The 20,314-nt window shown below is 33.3% G+C and overlaps 1 long non-coding RNA gene and 1 pseudogene across 1 annotated transcript; both read left to right on the top strand.

Moving 5' to 3' along the window:
• Positions 1 to 4,427: 4,427 nt before the first annotated feature.
• On the top strand, positions 4,428 to 5,965 carry LOC114389507. Its single transcript, XR_003661786.1, has 3 exons — positions 4,428 to 4,637; positions 5,022 to 5,137; positions 5,836 to 5,965. It is a non-coding gene; the product is annotated as an uncharacterized LOC114389507 (long non-coding RNA).
• Positions 5,966 to 8,987: 3,022 nt separating this feature from the next.
• LOC114390240 lies at positions 8,988 to 14,073 on the top strand (annotated as a pseudogene).
• The last annotated feature ends 6,241 nt before the right edge of the window (positions 14,074 to 20,314 follow it).

Here is a 20,314-nt window from a genome sequence, read left to right as displayed (position 1 = left end):
ACTTCATAATTGTTAATATACATCATTGAAACAAAATTCCTCTATAAGCTTAAGTTTTAATGATAACAAACTTTCAAGAACCAAATCATAAGTTATCTAAACTTAACTATTAATGATTACTTTGAAACATGCCTTAAAAAACAAGAGTTGATTCAAAAGCATAAAGAAAGGTGTGAAGTAGTGGCCTACAATATAGAAGCTTTCTAGATATAGATTCTACAAAATCATAAATAGGACTACTAGAAGGAGAACTAATTAAAAACATGAATGTCAATCATATTTATTTTCTTGATTAAAATGTAAATATTAAAAATTTTCTATGATAAAAAAAAAACATGATATTAAGGATAACTTTAGTCAATGGGTAGATACCAAAAGTTGACTAGAGGACCGATAATCAAAAGATGCATGGCATAACAAAAGAATGAAGACAAAAAAGTCTGCTATTTAGAAGTACACACAAGAAAGATAAAGAGAAGAGAAGAATGAACAAACATTTCAACTATGCTCTTGAACAACTCACAATTTTTTAAACATTTGAATTCTACCTCTATCATTCATAAAACAGCTAGATCCAAGGCCTATTTAAGGAGATTGATTTAAAGGAGCTTATTACAAGGAAGGAGTGCCAAAACGAGAGGATAAATTGCAAAAGAGTTCGGCTGCTTAAAAAAATACCCCATTTCAGAAATCCTTTTTAGCCAAAAAAAACTCTAAGTTGGATTAGGGAAGAAAAATGGATGAATCAGATCAATCCTAATGGATCAAATCAAAATAATTCATTCGTTCATTTTGATCCATTAAAAATTATTTAATGGATATGATCCATTTGACAAAAATCCATTTAATCCATCCATTAACACTTTTTTCATGGATGTATATTCATCCGATCCATCCACAAAACAAATATATTTTAAAACTTAAATACTTTTAGATTAAAAATAATATATTTTAAAAAAACAAAAAGAAATTGAGGTTGTTTTCGGTTAACCTTGACCGAGGCTAATTTTAGCTGACATTGATCAAGACTATTTTTTGGCTAATGTCGATCGATTATGTTTTTTTAATTGACACCAACTAAATTTTTTCTGACCAATGCCAGTGATATTTTTTTTTATCAACATTGACTAGGGTTTTTCCAGCCAACATTGACCGTGACTATTTTTTTGGCTGATGTTGGCTATTTTTTTGGTTGATGTCGGCTAGTTTTTTTGCCGACATTGGTCGATTTGCTTTTGCTGGTTGATACTATTTTTTGGTCGACATCGACCGATGACGAATTTTGGTAGACATTGGCCATGGTTATTTTTTGGTCGACATCAACCAAAATAAAACCCTAGTGAATGTCGATAAAAATAGCCTAGGCCAATGTCGGCCGCAAAACATCATCAACAGGCATTGGTCAAAAAAACTCTAGAAGACATCAGTCAAAAAATAACCCCAATTAAAGTTAGCTTAAGAAAACTTAGCCATCATCATTTGAAAAATTGCATCGGAAAAAAAAATCATCAATCGACATCAACCAAAAACTCTAAACAACATAAGCAAAAAAATAGCCCTAACCAAAGTCGAACAAAAAAAAAATCATAGCTGACATCATCCAAAAAATAACATTGGTAGATGTTAACTGAAAAAGTTTAGGACGATATCGACCAACATCGTTTGAAAAATATCATCAGTCGACGTTTATCGAAAAATAGCCTCAATCGATGTCTGCCAAAAAATCTAGGCCAATGCATGCCAAAACATAATCTCGACCGACAATGACCGAAAAAAAATCCAGCTGGCATTGGTAGAAGATTGCCCACAAAATCTATTGTTATTAAGTTGGATCAATTTTGATCCATTAAATATTGATTACAAGATTCATTGAATTTTTAAAATTGGTGGATGAATCATTAACCATCCATAAAATTAAATGGGTGGATTTGGATCCATCAATTTGTTTTATTATTTTGTAATGGATTGGGATGCCTTCTATTATACTAATTACTAATAAATATTGAAAAATTAATTTTTTTTATTTCCCATTTAAAACTCATTAAATACTTTAAATGAAAAATAAAAATAAGTACAAATATAGAATGAATTTAAAAATTTAAACTGTTAAACAAATTAAAGTTTGAAAATAATTAATATTTTATTATTAATTAAGTATGGTTGAATGTAATTAGTGATACATTCATGGTATGTTATGTTATTTAATTTAATATTATTTGTTTAAAACTCATTAAATACTTTAAATGAAAAATAAAAAAATACGTACAAATATAAAATGAATTTAAAAATTAAAGCTGTTAATTATAGTTTGGAAATAATTATTGGTTTATTATTATTAGGTATGGTTGAATGTGATACATTCTTTGCATGTTCGTTATGTTATTTAATATAATACTTCAATTGAAAAATTAGAAAAATAAGGACAAATATAGAATGAATTTAAAAATTAAAAGTAGTAAATAAATTTAAATTTGAAAATAATTAATGGTTTATTTTTAATTAGTTATGCTTGAATGTAATTGATATATTCTTGGTATGTTATGTTATTTAATATAATTTTTTAAAACTCATTTAATACTTTAAATGGAAAATAAAAAAATAAGTAAAAATAGAATGAATTTAAAAATCAAAAGTGTTAAACTAATTAAAATTTGAAAATGACTAATGGTTTATTTTATCATGATTCTTATCTTTCCCGTTGGTTTAATCACTTCCTCTGAAATTCCAAACATCAATCATTTGGAATTTCCTATATTCCACCATTTGTTTGAGGGTTCAACATTTTGTTTATAGTGGAAAATTTCATACTTCTATTTACATTGACATTATCCCTTATGCAGCAAAACCAGATGAATAAATAAAAATAAAAGTCAGTATGCAATAGAGGTCCAAAACAAATCAGTTGGACTAATCATTATAAGATTTAAAGCCACTGAAAATGTAAATTCAATTGTCCAGATTTTAAGAAGTTAAGAAACAATGTTAGCTACTAGAACATGTGGGTGAATATTAATAAAGGAAATAAGCATTGATACAGCAGCACATGGTGGTCACAGAAAATTCTAACTCTACTATATTCACCCACATGTACCTAAACTAAGAAATTAGTCAATTATACCCTACAATTCCATGAATTGGCCAAAAATGCGTAGCAGTGATGACATTCATTAAAAATAACAAGAACTTTTGCATTAGTAATTTCTTATCTTCTAACTAAGTTATTCAGAAAAGATTGAAATATGAAAGAAATTATTCAATCTTGCTCAGTATAATGAAGACAAAATTTAGCTCAAAAAGCCTCTAACTCCACATGTGCTGCCACAGAAATTTCAGGCGTACACATAAGATGGGGGGCTTGCATAAGAGATATACATTGACTTACAGATTGTTCTCTTACATTGTTACGTGGATGAATCAAATTCACATCGAGCTCTAAAGCAAGTTGACATGTAAACCGAACATAGGATAAAAATAAAACCATAAATCTCTTCATCTGCTTCTATCCAAAATAAAGAAAACAGCGGCTTAATTTACAAAAGTAATAAGATTTCTATAATTCCAGTAAGCTAACTTGACCACAAAAGTCATGAAAATTTTCTCACTGTCATTGAAAAAATTACAATATCAGAAAAAATTCCCTAGACAGCCATTTCAGACTGTGATTTATAAATCACACGTCCAATTACATGTTTATGTTTGCATAGGTTATTCCCAAGTGATAGTATTCTACATCATCATGGTAAACTTGATTAATGGTCCTTCAATCTTTCTGAACAACTGCATGGCAGTCCTTGTTTCTCCTATTTTGCATAAACCATTGATCAAAGTCCCATAACTAACTTGGTTCAACTTAGATCCTTGAGCTACTAATACTTTGGCATGGATAATGCAGGATCAGTTGAAACCTGGCTCCGGCCCGTGTCACCCAAACAGGGAATTGTGGGTGCTCTTGGAGGACCTTTGAAGGTGCAGTTTGATACACAAATCGGACACCATTAAACTCACCATTAAGACAGAGACCTTGTAGTGTTGACACAAGGGAACAGATCCTGAAATAAATATTGTTAGTGGAAGATTTGATTGAATAGGATGCAGTTGCAGATGGAACATGCGATTGACTAAGTGAAGTGAATGAGTGGAGGATGAGGCTGAGGCAGAGAGTGGAGGCTTGTGGCATAACAAAGAAGAAAAAAGGGAAACATAAGATGAATCTAAATGGGAAGAGAGTGATAACCAGAGAGGAGGCATATCTTTGTGTTTATCCTTAACATTGATGACCACATAGTGTTTGGGATTGCTATAAATAAATAGCATAGGAAACTAGGGCTGAGTCATCCAAGTGGAAAATGAATTGGATTGGGCTATGCCTTTTCTTTTTGGGATATGCTAGATGTACCAGCACCAGCAATTTTAGTGAATGGGCCATTTTGTCTTTTAAGTAAAAATTTAAAAAAGACACTCCTCCTCCCGGAACCACTTCCTGCTGCTTCTTTTCCTCGTCCTGGAAGGCCACTTGGTGCTGCTTCTTTTCTTCTTCCTGCGTGCTTCTTCTTCTCCGCGAGACCAGTGAGCTCGGCTGCTTCTTCTTCTCCGCGAACCACGCCTTTTTCATCTGCTCCCCACCTTTGTTAATAAGGGTAACTTCCCACTTGTTAAAAATAGGTCCTTCTAGCTTGTATGTTAAAAATATGCCTATTTTTAAGCTACACAAGCACAAACAAATGAACGTAGGGTGTACTCATTTGTTTGTGCTTGTGTAGCTTTAAAATAGGCATTTGTTAAATATACCTCCCACTTTTAATCTTATGCCTGTTTTTCACTTTTTTTGTGATTGCTTTTCCAAATATATCTCATTCTTTTCCTCCTGAAAATTAGTACACCCTCCGCTCTTACTTGTTGCGTTTTATTTCAACAACTTTCTTCTCCTTTTTCGTTCCATCTTCATCTGTGTTCCAGATAGAAAACGTTAGTAATATCAGTTCAGTGAGATAGAAACTAAAAAAACCCACAAACATTTACAGAGCGGAACGAACAAAACCGGGAGAAGAAGAAACTTGCTTCACACTCACGAACACAAGACTAACAGAAGAAGAGAAGTTTCGCAATTCGAATTCACTCATTCAATTGAATTCATGTGGTACGTAAGAAGCCTTTTATAGGCACACAAAATTCGCTGAAATCTGTTTCAAAAACTGTGTTTGTAATAGACAACTGCCGCTGAACATTCTTAACTGTGAAGAAAGAAGAAAGAAAAAAAGGGGGGAGGTGCACTAATCTCTGAAAATGAAGGATATATATTTTTTTTAAATAATTATAAATTAAGTAAGCAAATGTGAGGTATATGATTAAAACTGAGAGGTATGTTTAACAACAGCCTAAAAATAAGCTCCATCTGACTCATTTGTATCCTCTTTTTTGTTTCATGCCATCTATTCTTCTTTTTTTTTTTTCCAAAGTAAAAAACTTCAGAGGTGCAAAGAGAAAAAAAGGAGATACACATAAAATTCCCCATAACAATAGTGAAAAAACAATACAAAGACTAGAAGGAACTGGGCTTAGCCCACTATGAAGGAAGAAGGAATACATAAGCCAGCTGGTATCTACTAATAAAAAAATTAATCATCTTTAAATTAAATTTTATTTTTAATATGTTACGCCTCTGAATTCATTCCCAACGGGTAACATAAAAGCACTAACCTTGAAATCTTATGATTTCTAATTCTGAATAAAGTTTTTTTTTTTACTGGAGCTAATTCTGAATAAAGTTGAGTTAGCTTTTTGGATAAAAGACGGTTATGAAATTTCAATAGTAGCTAATATTCTTCTAATGACCAGGGATGCTGCAAGAAAATTAGTGGAAAGCATCTGCTATTATCTAAACCTGAACTGCTCAAACCTATATATTGACACCTTTTACAGGTACCATGAATGTTATTGGCAAGAATATGACGAGGAATTAAATTTCATTTTATGTGTCGTTCTTATTATTTTTTATAATGCTTACCCTTAAATTTTTGGTCCAAATTGCTTTGTAAATTCCTCCGCATTAAATGTTTATCTAGATCATATGTGGAATACATGCCAACAGAAAATAAGAACTTGATCCATCTATCTCGAAGTAATTAAGTATGCTAATAAGAAACATTTCTGTAGTGTGACCAAGTGTCATTTGATTTTGAAGCAATTCTTTCATACGTTTTATTAGGAACTATGAAGTGCTGGCACTCCTTTTGGTTGATATGTCTAAGTTTGTGACACATTTCCAACAACGATACAAGTGTGTCAGACACTCTTCATTAAGTGTTTAATTAAAACAGTTATATTCTGTGAAATGAAGGATTTTATCCAGTGGGTCTCCCATTGTTTGCTTTTGCTAATGTGAATTGAAGGAGTTATTCCTGAATTTGAATTGGTGCAAGTGTCTTCAGGAAATTAGAGGGATTCTTCCAAACTTGAAATATTTCTATGAAGATGAATGCCTATCCTTGACTTCCTCGTGTAGAAGCAACTTACTGAGGCAGGTGTTGTTTCTTATGTGTTTGATATGGTCATCGATGGTGTATTTAGCTATGAAGCACGGACACCCCATCCCCTTGTCGTGTCCGGTGTCCGACACAACACCGACACCGACACCGACACCGACACCGACGCCCGTGTCAGGGTTGAGTTTGATGTGTTTGACAGGTATCCACGTGTCCGTGTCCGGTATCCGTGTCCAGTGTCAATGTTTCATAGGTATTTAGTGTTGCTAAACTGAATGAATCATTTATGAGTTATGACTAACAGGAACTGCATGAGGCTGGAAACACCTTTTATTTTCCCGTAGCTGAGATTCCAGAGTGGTTTGAGCACAAGACCTCGGGATCGTCAAACTCTTTCTGATTCCAAAACAAATTTCAAACAAATAACATTTGCCAATAAAAAAAAATAAATCAAACCATAGCTATTTGTCTTGTTGGGGATGAAGAGTATTATTCATTCCTTGAATATGAAGATGAGTATTCCCCATATGAAGATAAAGATGAAGATGGGTATTCCCCCCTAGAAGATAAATTTGAAGATGTCTATGTCTATTCCCATCTAAAAGGAGTAATTTTAAGCCCATTGTGATCATCAATGGCAATTTCCATATCTTTGAGAACATATTCTTAATAAGCATGGATAACACACGTCCTTTTGATCCGCAGGAAATGGAACCCAAGGATAAACATTTGTTTGAGTACAATTTAGATGCACTTGTAGAAAATGAAAGGAACCATCCAGAGTTTATATTTGCAAGTTGGGGTTGTGTCCAAGTCCGTGTAAAATATGAATTCATGTATTGAAACGGCAAAGTAGCATGGAGGATATTCAATTCACGGATTCTCACAGAAAAATAAAATTAGATGGTGATCTCAATAGTTCAGAATCACAAAACCAACAATTGCTGAAACAACAATGTAACTAATTCTCTTGCCTTACTGCTTACTGGAAACTGATTTATCTTTTCTATTCACGTTTAGTTTTAGACATTTGACTATGCTTTGGTTTCAATAAAAATAGATTGGGCATTTGAATGTTTTTACACATTCCTCTGAATCCGCGGTTATTTTTCCACATTTTACTTTATTTCCTGAAATCTAAACTTGAACTGCTCAAACCTATTGACACCTTTCAGGCTTTCACAGCTGCCATGAATGTTATTGGCAAGAATATGACAAGGAATTAAATTTCACTTTTTATGTCATACTTAATACTGATTATTTTGATATAGCTTACCCTAAAATTTTTGGTCCAAATTGCTTCGAGACAGCCTGTAACTAATAACTAGATCCATCTATCTTGAAGTAAATATACTAAAATAAAACATTTCTGTTGTGTCTGACCAAGTGTCATTTGATTTTGAAGCATTTCTTTCATGCATTTCTGATTATGAAATATGAAGTGCAGGCACTCCTTTTGGTTGAAATGTCTAAGTGTGTGACACATTTCCAACACTGATACAAGTGTGTCAGACACTCTTTATTAAGTGTTTAACTAAAAAAATTATACTGTTAGCTCATAAGGTTCATATATTTTTGCCTGCACTTGCATATGCATGGACGTACACTCTTTAAGAAATTAGAATTGTAAAAGAAATCCAATTTGACCTCTCTTTAAGAACGCGAACTCTCAAGATGTTACTGGCTCAAGATTTTTCTAAAAATATTAGGAAAGGGGGAGAATATAAAATACCTTTGGTTTGCACGAAACTCACCCCAAAAAGATCCCACTTTCTTTTTGAAATCTTTCTCAGTTTCAAGAATTAGATCTGGGTGACAAAGAATTAGAGAGATTAAGAAGCTGGAAAACTACCATTTTCATTTCGAACATATCCATGATGTCAGAACCGCATAAGATCAGTAACGGATCCAGAAATTTTATATTGTGGGGACAATACTCATACAAATTAGTGGAGATAATATTCATATAGATTACTTTTTTATACTACATTTGAAATTATGGGTACAATTTATAATTACTCATGTATATTACAGGAAGAAAGTTTTTAAAGTTAGTGGGGGCAATTGCCCCCAAAACCCACCATGTAGATCATTCCCTGGATAAGATTACAGTTTAGGATTGAGAGGGTGGCAATGCCCTATAGTGACATTTGCCAGAACCATGTGTTCAAACATTCAACATCTTCGTCTCCAAAACTGCAACCTTTCAGGTGAGTTTTTTCCAGTAGGTCTCCCATCGTTTGCTAATATGAAGGAATCAGACCTATCATGGAATAAATTCACAGTTATTCCAGAATACATTAAAGACTTCTGTTTTTTAATTTGCCTTAATTTGAATGGCTGAAGGTGTCTTCAAGAAATTAGAGGGAATCCTCCAAACTTTAAATATTTTTATGCAGAAGGTTGCCTATCCTTGACTTTCTCTCGTAGAAGCAAGTTCCTGAGTCAGGCATTGTTTCTTATCTATTTGATTTGGTCATTCATAGTGTATTAAATGTTGCTAAACTTGATGAATCATTTGTTACTAACAGGAACTGCATGAGGCTGGAAACACCCTCTTATTTGCCAGGAGCCCATAGGAGATAAGATTCCAGAGTGGTTTGAGTGCGAGACCTGGGGACTGCCAATCTCATTCTGGTTCCGAAACAAATTCCCAACTATAGCTATTTGTCTTGTTAATCACAGGATGACTATTTTCTGCATGAAGATGAAGATGAATATTCCACCCTAAAAGATGAAGATGACTTTTCTCTACCAAAAGGCAAAATGGTTTGCCGCATTGTGATCATTCAATGGCAATAACAATTTTTTAAGAACAATATGAAGATAACCACTGATACTACTACACGTCTTTTTGATCTGCAGATGATGAAACCCAAAGATAAACAATGGGAAAAATACGTAATTTTATTTCAAGCAGGAAAAAAAAAAACTTAAAGAGGCAAGTGTACGTGCATGAACTAAACATGTGTGTACAATTGCAGTTGAGGAAGAAAGAAGTGAACAACACATGCTGAATTGTGAGAATTAATCAAGTGTAGGAGCTATTGCTTGAAGGCTCAACCTATCACTCCTCCTTCTACAATATTGCTGACCTCTCTTCTCAGTTCTCATGGCTATGAGACCATCCTCATCTTCATTTAGTTACAGATTCACCTATGACATGTTCCTTAGCTTCCGAGGGGAAGATACTCGTTGTGGTTTCAGTGGCAATCTCTACAATGCCCTTCAGGACAGGGGAATTCACACCTTCATCGACTACAAGGAGCTCCAAAGAGGGCATGAAATCACATCAGCACTTGAGAAGGGAATTGAAGTGTCCAGAATTTTCATCATCGTGCTCTCCCAAAACCATGCATCTTCCTCCTTTTGCTTAAATGAACTTGCTTACATCCTTAACTTTATTAAGGGGAAGGGTCTGTTGGTTTTACCAATTTTTTATTATGTAGATTCTTCGGATGTGCGACACCACAGAGGTAGTTTTTGGAGAGGCATTGGCTAATCATGAAAAGAAGTTCAATGCAAATAAGATGGGTTTCAAACATAACATGGAGAAGACAGAGACATGGAAGATGGCTCTGCTTCAAGTGGCTAACTTGTCTGGCTACCATTTCAATGGGTACCATTACAATCTTTTAACTTATTTTTTACACTCATTCATTAATTTTAACTCTTCTAATGATATTTAAATATTAAAATTTAAAGAGAAAAATAATACTTACTAACCTTGAACAACATATATACATAAGGTGGCGGATCCAAAAATAATAATAATGTTTTTATAAAAGGAAAAAATTACAATTTCTTACAAAATCCATAATGTTCCAACCAAAAAAGTAAAAAATACTCAAGTTTCTACGTACACATACTTTTACATTTTAAAGATATTGTATAATTGTGTTACGTCAAAGTTATTTAAAATTACAAAGGTAAAGTAATAAAATTAGTACTAGTTTATTCTCTTTTTTATCACCTATAACTGTTTATATTACTTCATTTAAAAAAATATTTTATTGGAGCAACACCATTTTTTATGGGGATAAAAATAAAATTTATTAAAAATATTAAACTATAATTATTTTTCTTGTGGGGGCAAATTGCCGCCATTGCTGTGAACGTAGATCGCCAGTGCATACATACATATCAAGACATGGACATGAGAGATTGGTCTGACTTCACACAAATATATTTGATTTAATAGGGACAGATATGAATGAGTTTATTAAGAGGATAGTTGACTTGGTTTCAAGCAAGATTAATCATGCTCCTTTACATGTTGCGGACTACCCAGTTAGACCAGAGTCACAAGTGCTAAATGTTATGCCACTTTTGGATGTTGGATCTGATGATGTTGTCCACATGGTGGGGATCCATGGACTTGGTGGAGTGGGTAAAACAACACTTGTTGTTCCTCTATAATTCCATTGCTGACCATTTTGAAACTTTACGTTTTCTTGAAAATGTGAGAGAAAATTCAAACAAACATGGTTACAACATCTCCAAAGGAACCTTCTTTCTGATTCAGTTGGAGAGAAGGAAATTATGTTAACAAGTGTTAAACAAGGAATTTCCATTATACAGTGTAGGTTCCGATGGAAGAAGGTTCTTTTGATTTTAGATGATGTCAACAAACGAGAACAGTTGCAAGCGATTGTTGGAAGACCTGATTGATTGGGTCCTGGCAGTAGAGTCACCATCACGACTCAGGACAAACAGTTGCTAGCATGTCACGGTGTTAAAAGAACTTATGAGGTGGAATTGTTGAACGATGAAGATGCTCTTCGGTTACTCTGTTGGAAAGCTTTTAATTTAGAAAAGTACAAAGTTGATTCCTGTTATGAGGATGTTTTAATTCGAGCAATAACTTATGCTTAGGGCCTTCCATTGGCTTTAGAAGTACTAGGTTCCAACTTATTTGGAGGAAGTATGGAACAATAGGAGTTTGCTTTAAATCGGTATGAAAGAATTCCTAACAAAGAGATCCTAGAGATACTTAAAATAAGCTATGATGCTTTGGAAGAAGATGAGCAAAGAGTTTTTTCTCGACATTGCCTGCTGCTTCAAAGAATATGAATTGGGAGAGGTTGAAGATATACTTCATGCACATCATGGCCAATGCATGAAACATCACATTGGAGTGTTGGTTGAAAAATCTCTCATAAAGATTGGTTTGGGTGGTAAGGTAACACTACATAACTTGATTGAGGACATGGGAAAAGAAATTGTCCAAAAAGAATCACCAAAAGAGCCTGGAAAACGTAGCAGATTATGGTTCCCTGAAGATATAGTTCAAGTTTTAGAAGAAAATAAGATGAATAAGATTGGCATATGATGATGGTTTGGTTTTTCATCTTTATCCTTGAATTATCTCTTTTGTTTATTGTATTCTCTTTTCATACTTATTTTTTCCCTTCATAATAATATGTACATTTCTCTAAACATGCATGTATGTTGTGGTTGATTCGTGAATTTTGGGTTAAAAGGGAACTCGTCATATTGAAATCATGTTTATGGATTTTCCCTTATGTGAAGAAGTAGAGGTAGAATGGGATGGGGATGCCTTCAAGAGGATGAAAAATCTCAAAACACTTATTATTAGAAATGGTCTGTTTTCCGAAGGTCCCAAACATCTTCCTAATACTTTAGAGTATTGGAATGGTGGAGATATCCTTCACAGGTTTTGCCAAACGATTTTCATCCAAAGAAACTTGCTATTTGCAAGTTACCCAACAATTGCTTTACATCACTCAAGTTGGCCACCTTATTATTGAAAAAGGCAAGTGTATTATTGAGTTCATATCATTGACCATGTTTATTAATAAGTTGAAAGTTCACTCGTTATTCATTTGGTTCTTTTATTCATGTTTTATATTAATAAATTCAGTTTTGGTTTATTGATTTGCTTCTTTTTTCCTTTTCTTTATGTTGCAGAAATTTTTAAATTTTGATGGGTGTCAATGTTTAACAATGATACCAGATGTATCTTGCCTCCCACAATTGGAAAAATTGTCATTTCAATCGTGTCAGAATTGATATACAATTCACTGTTCAGTTGGGTTCTTGGACAAACTTAAAATCTTGAATGCTGATTGTTGCCCCAAGATAAAGAATTTTCCACCCATCAAGCTGACCTCTCTTGAACAATTCAAACTTTAGTTTTGTTCCAGTCTTGAGAGTTTTCCAGAAATATTAGGAAAGATGATAAGTATAACACAACTTGACTTGGAAGGAACTCCCATAAAAAAATTCCCTCTTTCATTTAAAAATCTTACTAGGCTTAAACAATTACATCTGGGTGACACAGTAGCACTGAGGTATGATGGTCGCATTTGCATTTCGAACATTTCCATGATGACACAACTGGCTGATATTACAGCTTGGCGATAGGAAGGGTGGCTATTGCCTAAAAAGGGTGCAGAAAAAGTTAGCTCAACTGTGTCTTCAAACATTCAAAAGCTTGCTCTCCAATACTGCAAGTTGTCAGATGAGTTTTTTTCGATAGTTCTCCCATGGTTTGTTAATGTGAAGGAATTAGATATACGTGGGAATAATTTTACAGTTATTCCTGAATGCATCAAAGAATGCCTCTTTTTAACTAGTCTTTATTTGCATCACTGCAAGCTTCTTCAAGAAATTAGAGGGATTCCTCCAAACTTGAAATATTTCTCTGCAAAGAATTGCCTATCCTTGACTTCCTCATGTAGAAGCAAGTTACTGAATCTGGTATTGTCTCTTATGTATTTGATTAATTTGGTCATTCATAGTGTATTCAATGTTGCTAAACTTGATGAATTATATATTACTAACAGGAACTGCATGAGGCTGGAAACACCAACTTTCATCTGCCAGGAGAAAAGATTCCAGAGTGGTTTGAGTACCAGACCGGGCTGGGGGTCCATCAATTTCTTTCTGGTTCCATAACAAGTTCCCAGCCCTAGTTATTTGTCTTGTTACAGGATCAGTTGAGTATTCCCCACCCGAAGATGAAGATGAGTATTCCCTGCTTGAAGACGAAGATGAGTATCCCTTGATAGAAGATGAAGATGAAGACGAAGATGAGTATTCCCTGCTAGAAGGAAGATGAGAATTCCCTGCTAGAACATGAAGATGAAGATTATGACTATTTCCTGCCAGGAAGTGAAGTTGTTAGTACCATTTTGATCATCAACGGCAATAAACATTTATTTGAGTACAATTTGTGGATGGAAATGGATACTACACGTCTTATTGATCTGCAGGAGATGGAACTCAAAGATAAACATTTGTTGAGTACAATTTAGATGAAGCACTTTCAGAAAATGAATGGAGGATATATTTGAAAAATGGGATTGCATCCCTGTCCTTGTAAAAAGTGGAATCCATATATTGAAACAGCAAAGTAGCATGGAGGATATTCAATTCACCGATCCTCGTAGAGAAATAAATTAGATGATGATCTCGATAGTTCAGAATCTCAAAACCAACAGTTGCTGAAAAAGCACAGACTAGCAGACATGGAAGTTGCTAGGACAACATTGTAACTAATTTTACTTGTGCTACTGCATACTGGACACTGATTTAAGTTTTGTAATCAAGTTTGGTTTTAGATATTTAACTATGCTTTGGTTTCAATGAAAATAGATTGGGCATTTGAATGTTTTTTATACATTCCTCTGAATCAACATTTATTGTTTCATATTTTACTTCCCATCCTGAAATCTCCAATTTTATATAGCAGTCTCAACTTTATCTTTGGTTTAGAGTCTAGACCTCTTCGTCAGGTTTCAATATTTCATTTAAAATTGGTGACAAAGTAAAGATTAATTTTGTATTTCATCGGTAGAATTAATCACTTTTTTTATGTCGTTATATAATTAATTGTTGATCGTTTTTGAGTTTTTAATTTTGTATTTCATTGGTCTTTTATTCTAGGTTGAACCATAGGATGCCAAAACAGAAATTAATTACTCCTTGATTCAACATTTGCGAAAACCATTGCATATCAGAGACTTCCTTATAATAGTGTATCATGTTTATTTATGCCTCAAAAGGCTAATAATACGAAGTTATTCTTATAATATAGCATTTCTTTTTTTAGACAAACAAAAATGGACAAGGCGAGATTTACACTATTCATGGAAAATAATGCATAGGGTCAATAAATCCCAATCATCGACCATTATTTATGCAGAGGTAGTTATTTATTAATCCATGTAGCTAATAATCATATCAGAAACAGGAAATATATCTGGTTTTTCAGTAAATGGAAAGATATCTGCTCTGTTGTATACTTATAATATGAGACAGAAGGCAAGCCAAATTGGTGCTAAATCACTAATACATATTCCTGTTTTGTAAAAGTGTGTGTGTGTGTGTGTGTTGCAAGTAATGAAAATGTAAGCTTGGGTGTTTTTTTTTTTTTTTTGGAAAATGGGTTTTATTACTTCTTAGTCTTGATTTTTTTTTTTCTTTTCATTGTGGGTTTGTTGCCTGTATTCCCATGTATGTTCCTACCACCACCCTTCTTTTGTGGCAATTCATTCTCCTTGGTCAGAAAAGTTAACCTGTTGCTTTGACTAGTGCGTACGACTCTTATATTCCTATTGATGATCATATATCTTTTATCTCACTAGCTTGTGTTTCATACAATTGGCAAATTTTGGCATGTTGGATTATAATTTGCCTACACTAAACTCTAAAATGAGGGTACACAAATTAAAATTTATCTAAACATGTATGCACAATCACAATTGCATCATGTTTATACTTATATTTGAATCCCAAACATGATTGAAAATGAAAAAATCACTTTTTCCTTGGAAGAAAGCATGGTTTCCAAACTATAATCCAAACATATACATATTTATGTAGCTAAAGGAAAGATGGTGTACCAAAATATATAGTCAAAGTGGAAATGATATTTTCTCTCTGCAACCTGGTCAAATGATTTGCGGAATCCAATATCATGTATTGGTCCCTGGTTCGAGACAAGACAGTCTCTTCACTCTACCAAACCAAAAACTGCAAATGATATTTTATTATGATTATTATCTTTCCCTCTCCGAAATTGCAAATAGCAATCATTTGGTTGCAGGTTCAACATTGTCTTTATAGTGGATGTTGAAAAAAAGTGGCAAGTTAATAGGTGTACATTCTGACATTGAAAAAAAGAAAGAAAATATACCAAAAATAGAACTATGTAGAATTGGAAAAATATAATTAAGCCCAGCATCAACAACAAATTCCAATTTTCATTTGACTTGAATCTTATTGCTATTTTGCTGTTCTTTGTTCCCAAATCCTTAGGAAGTTAGGATGCTTAATAATACTAAAATAAATCAGAATACTCAACTTCATACACATTAACTAGGGCATTGAAAACCAAAGCATAACTGGTGATTCATCAATTGTTTCAACAAACAATATTATCTTTCATCAATTAATAGCATTACTTAGTGAGTTAATTAAGATAAAAATAACAAATACAAATACAAATATAAATATCAAATATCTTTATCTTCAAAAAACAAAGTGCAAGTGCTTCTGTAATTTCTTTGCTTCAGATTCAAATGACTAACTGAAAAATAAACAAAACAAAACGGCCATCAAGGAAATAACCTCTCTTCAGTCTTCATCATCAAAGAGATAAAAGGTAAAGAATAACAATAAAAGAAACGCATGTAAATGTTGATAAGATACATCTTCAGGTGGACTATTTTTTGGTTTTCTGATCTATTAAGGTTGATTCACTATTTCTTTTATAGAGGGGGGCGGATATGCAGGGATTTGTTTAGAAAATGGAGAAAATCTGTTTCTGTTATTAGTAGTGTGCATGCAGGGAATGGAGGCAACCTGCTTCTGTTATTCCTATTGATGTTTCCTCTTCGAGATGATCATGGCTTTTCAACAAGCAGCTGATATTTGAAGGGGGAACTGGACTAGGCGTCGGAAAGTAGTTCTTTGACAGCAACAAGAAGGAAGCCAACAGAAAAGGGTATGCAGTGGTAGGGAAAAAAAGTCTTATTTGGATGCTGCAATGTATGGTGAGAATTTAAAGCAATAGGCATGGAGGTTAATGAAATCAAAGCAATGATAGATCACAATTGTCAAGTGGTGATATTGTTTGATTTTGATGTTTTTTGGTAATTTCTGCAGTAGGTAGCCCATATTGGTGGATCAGATTTTTTAATTTGGTGTAAGGGGGAACCCTGCTTGATCTTTTTACAAATTGTATGATCTACTATTTGGCACTTCTTGAGCTTATGAATATATATACTAGTTTGCCGATAAAAATTATAAAAAAAAACAATGAGAAGAAATGCATCAATGGAGTTATTCATAGACAAAATAAGGTAACAGCAGCTTGATTTATGAATAGTTTTAAAGCAATTACACATGTAAACCGAACAGAGGATAAAATCATAAAATTCTTCTGCTTCTATCCAAAATAAGGTAACAGCAGCTTGATTTATGAAACCAATATGTTTGTAATTCTAGTAAGCTAACTTGACTGCAAAATCATGAAAAATTTAGAGTGTGTTTGAACCAAGGGAATTTAAAATTCTGAAAAATTTTAAATTCTAAGAATTTCAAATATTTCAATTGAAATTCTTTTATTTTTAAAATTTTGTATTTGGATAAAAAAAATTAAAATTGTGAAGGTGAAAGAAAATGAGTTGCGAGTTCGAGAATTAGGTTTCAACAACTTTTAAGTAGAAGGGAAGATTAAGATTATAAAGAAAATATGGGAAAGTTTTGGAAGATGATTTTTTACCTTTTAAAATGAAATTAAAATTTCACATTTTTAGTTATTTAAAATTCTGTTTTAAAATTCCAAAAAATTTAAATTTTTCATAAAAATAATTAAAACAATAAATTTTAGATTAAAGAAATTTAAATTTTTTTGATAAATTATTTTCCCTATTTAAAATTTCTTGGAAATGACCAGATCGGGAGAGATCCCCTTGACAGCCATTTCAAAGTGTGATTTATAAATCACACACCCCAAGCTATCATGATAGTGTTGTTCATTACCACACTAGACTCGATTAATTGTCCTTCAACCTTTCTCAGCAACAGCATGGCTGTTGCTGGACCATCAACGGATCAAGAAGCATTGGGCCTTGAAAGGCCGAAGAGAAAGACTAAGCAATCAGTTTTGCTTAATTATTATTGGTCTCATTGCCATTGCTAATAGCCCCTACTAAGGGGCTGGCACCTCTTTTTTTTCTCCAAAAATGTCATTTTCCCAAAACATGATTCCATTACAACAGAATGGTGTTTCCGTTATGTGATGGGGTGTGTATACAAAAATACATAATGGAAATACAATTTTGTTGTACAAATATATAATGGAATCATGTTTCCATTGTATTACAGGATCGGAAAAAAATTAACAACGAAAATAAAATTTCATTGAAACAATACAATAGAATCGTATTTTCGTTGTTATTTTAATGGGGTGGTGTGCGGTGCGGACGGACTTACAGAGGTGGCTTTGCGGCGAACAGAGTTGCAGAGGTGGCTTTCCGGTGGCACAGTGGTGACTGGACCATGGTAGAAGGGGTCACATGCGCAAGGGAAGGGGAAAGAGGGTGGCACGCGAGGGAAGGGGAAGGAGGGTTGGGGGGGCACCACAAGGGATGGGGGCACAACGTAGGGGATGGGGGAGGAGTGTTGGTGGCACAGGGGAAGGGGAAAGAGGAAGGTTTGCACTGAGGGGTAAGGGGGTCTTTCCTTGAATTTGTAGGGGCCAACAACAAAGAAGGTAGGGCCAATAGTAGTTCCCTTAGGAATTTTATCCATTTTGGACTTTAAGTAGTTCTCTTGTTAAACTTTGTTAATTCCTTGTTTTGGACCCTTTATTATTGAGCTTTTGTGTTGTTTCATTTACCTAGTATATGTACTCTGCAAAAGCGAATGCTAGCTTCATAAAAAATGAATGCAAAAGTTATCTTCCTTTAATTTCTTAGTTTATTCAGTAGCAGTAACCAAACAATGGCAGCCCTTGTTTCTCCTATTTTGCATACCCTATTGATCAAAGTCTCATGATTAACTTGATTCAACTAAGATCTTTGAGCTACTAGTACTAGTACTTTGGCATGCCAAAAGCATGGCAAGTTTAAATCTGTCTCCAACAAGTGTAACCCAGGCAAAGAATTGTGGGTGCTTTTGGAGGACCTTTGAAGGTGTAATTTGATACACAGATCGGACACCATTAAACTAACCATTAAGACATAGACCTTGTAATGTTGACACAAGGGAAGAGATCCTGAAATAAATATTGTTAAAGTGGAAGATTTTATTGAATAGGACGCAGTCACGGATGGAGTATGCGATTGAGTAAGTAATAAAAAAGAGTGATAAAAGAGGCAAATAGTGGAGGCTTGCAACATAACAGAGAAAAAAAAGGGAAACGTAAGATGTGTTGAAATGGAAAGATAGTGATAAAAGGGGAGGCATATTTTGTGATTATCCTTAACATTGATGACCACATCATGTTTGGGATTGCTCTAAATAAATACCATAGGAAACTAGACCTTAGTCATCAAAGTGCAGTGTCAAACTGGAATATGGATTGGGCTATGCCTTTTCTTTCTAAGCAGACAAACAATCATGTGAGTTGTTATCGGTCTCATTGCAATTGATTTCGTCCACTGCCAAGGGGTTGTCCCCTCTTTTATTTATCAATATTTAATTTAAAATTGGTGATAAAATGTTCTTCCTTGGTGTGGGGATTTCTGTGATCACGGGAGAAAACACAAATATAAGTATTTTGGTATTTGATTTGTACAAATACTACATTGATTCTATTTAGAACCAATGTAAAATGTTTTTACATTGGTTCTAGCTACCATAATCGATTAATGTTGAGTCATAAGATGAATCAAAATCTTCAATTATTTTGATTTGATGAATATATATTAAGTTTCAAAGTTTCATCTGACATCCATACAAAATAAATTGTGTTGAGTTTTCGTCTGATAAATCAGACGATAGCAAACAGATGCTAAGTCTACAATATTTATGATCAATTAAATACTTTGTCCTTTTGATCCTTTGTGCATGGAATGTTAGTTATTCTTCATAGGATCTGTTGAAGAACAAAAAAGAAAAGTTAGATGATAAAGCTATCACTCAATCTAAAGGTGACTCTAGAATAACCTTATATATAGTACAAAAGTTGATTTGCCTTGTGATGCAAGATTTGAAGTGTTCATCAAGGAAGATGAGTAAAATGTTTTATCTAATTAATTGACAAGTAGGTGACAAGCATTTAATGCTCCAATAAACACCTTTACCAATAGACAAAGATAAAAGGAAGAAGAAGACCCTTTAGAGACAATGATTACTTCTCTAGCAAGTATGTAATAAATGACATAAATTTTGAAGTTACAAACTCTGAACAAACATCTCTCTCAAGCATTCAAACTCTTATAACTTTTTCTTAAATTTTCTAAAAAGCTCTCGAAGCACCTTATAAATCATGAGAGAGAAAGACAATGAAATATATTTATATATCCACCTATAAATCCCGAGAATGAATGACTATGAGATATATTTGTAAATATTATATGTAGTCTCAATGGTTGAGACGAACTAATATAATTTTTTTGTGTTTTTTAATTTTGTTTTCATTTGTTATACCTAAACTTGAATTGTGAAGTTTAAATCATTTCATTTTATAAAGGCTTTTGATAAAACAATAAACTACTAAGATTATATGGTCTTCATTTTCATATTAAGTTTTGTTGACAAACTTATAAGCAAATAATAAGTTGTGTTTGAAAAGATTACAAAAATTTTATAAATCACAATTCAATCTTTTTTCTTATATTTTTTCCTTTATAATT

Source organism: Glycine soja, chromosome 16 (genome assembly GCF_004193775.1).
Source record: "Glycine soja cultivar W05 chromosome 16, ASM419377v2, whole genome shotgun sequence".
In the NCBI taxonomy this organism is placed as follows: Eukaryota; Viridiplantae; Streptophyta; class Magnoliopsida; order Fabales; family Fabaceae; genus Glycine; species Glycine soja.
Note: the sequence above shows the minus strand (reverse complement) of the source record. Positions and strands in the feature narration are given on the sequence as shown.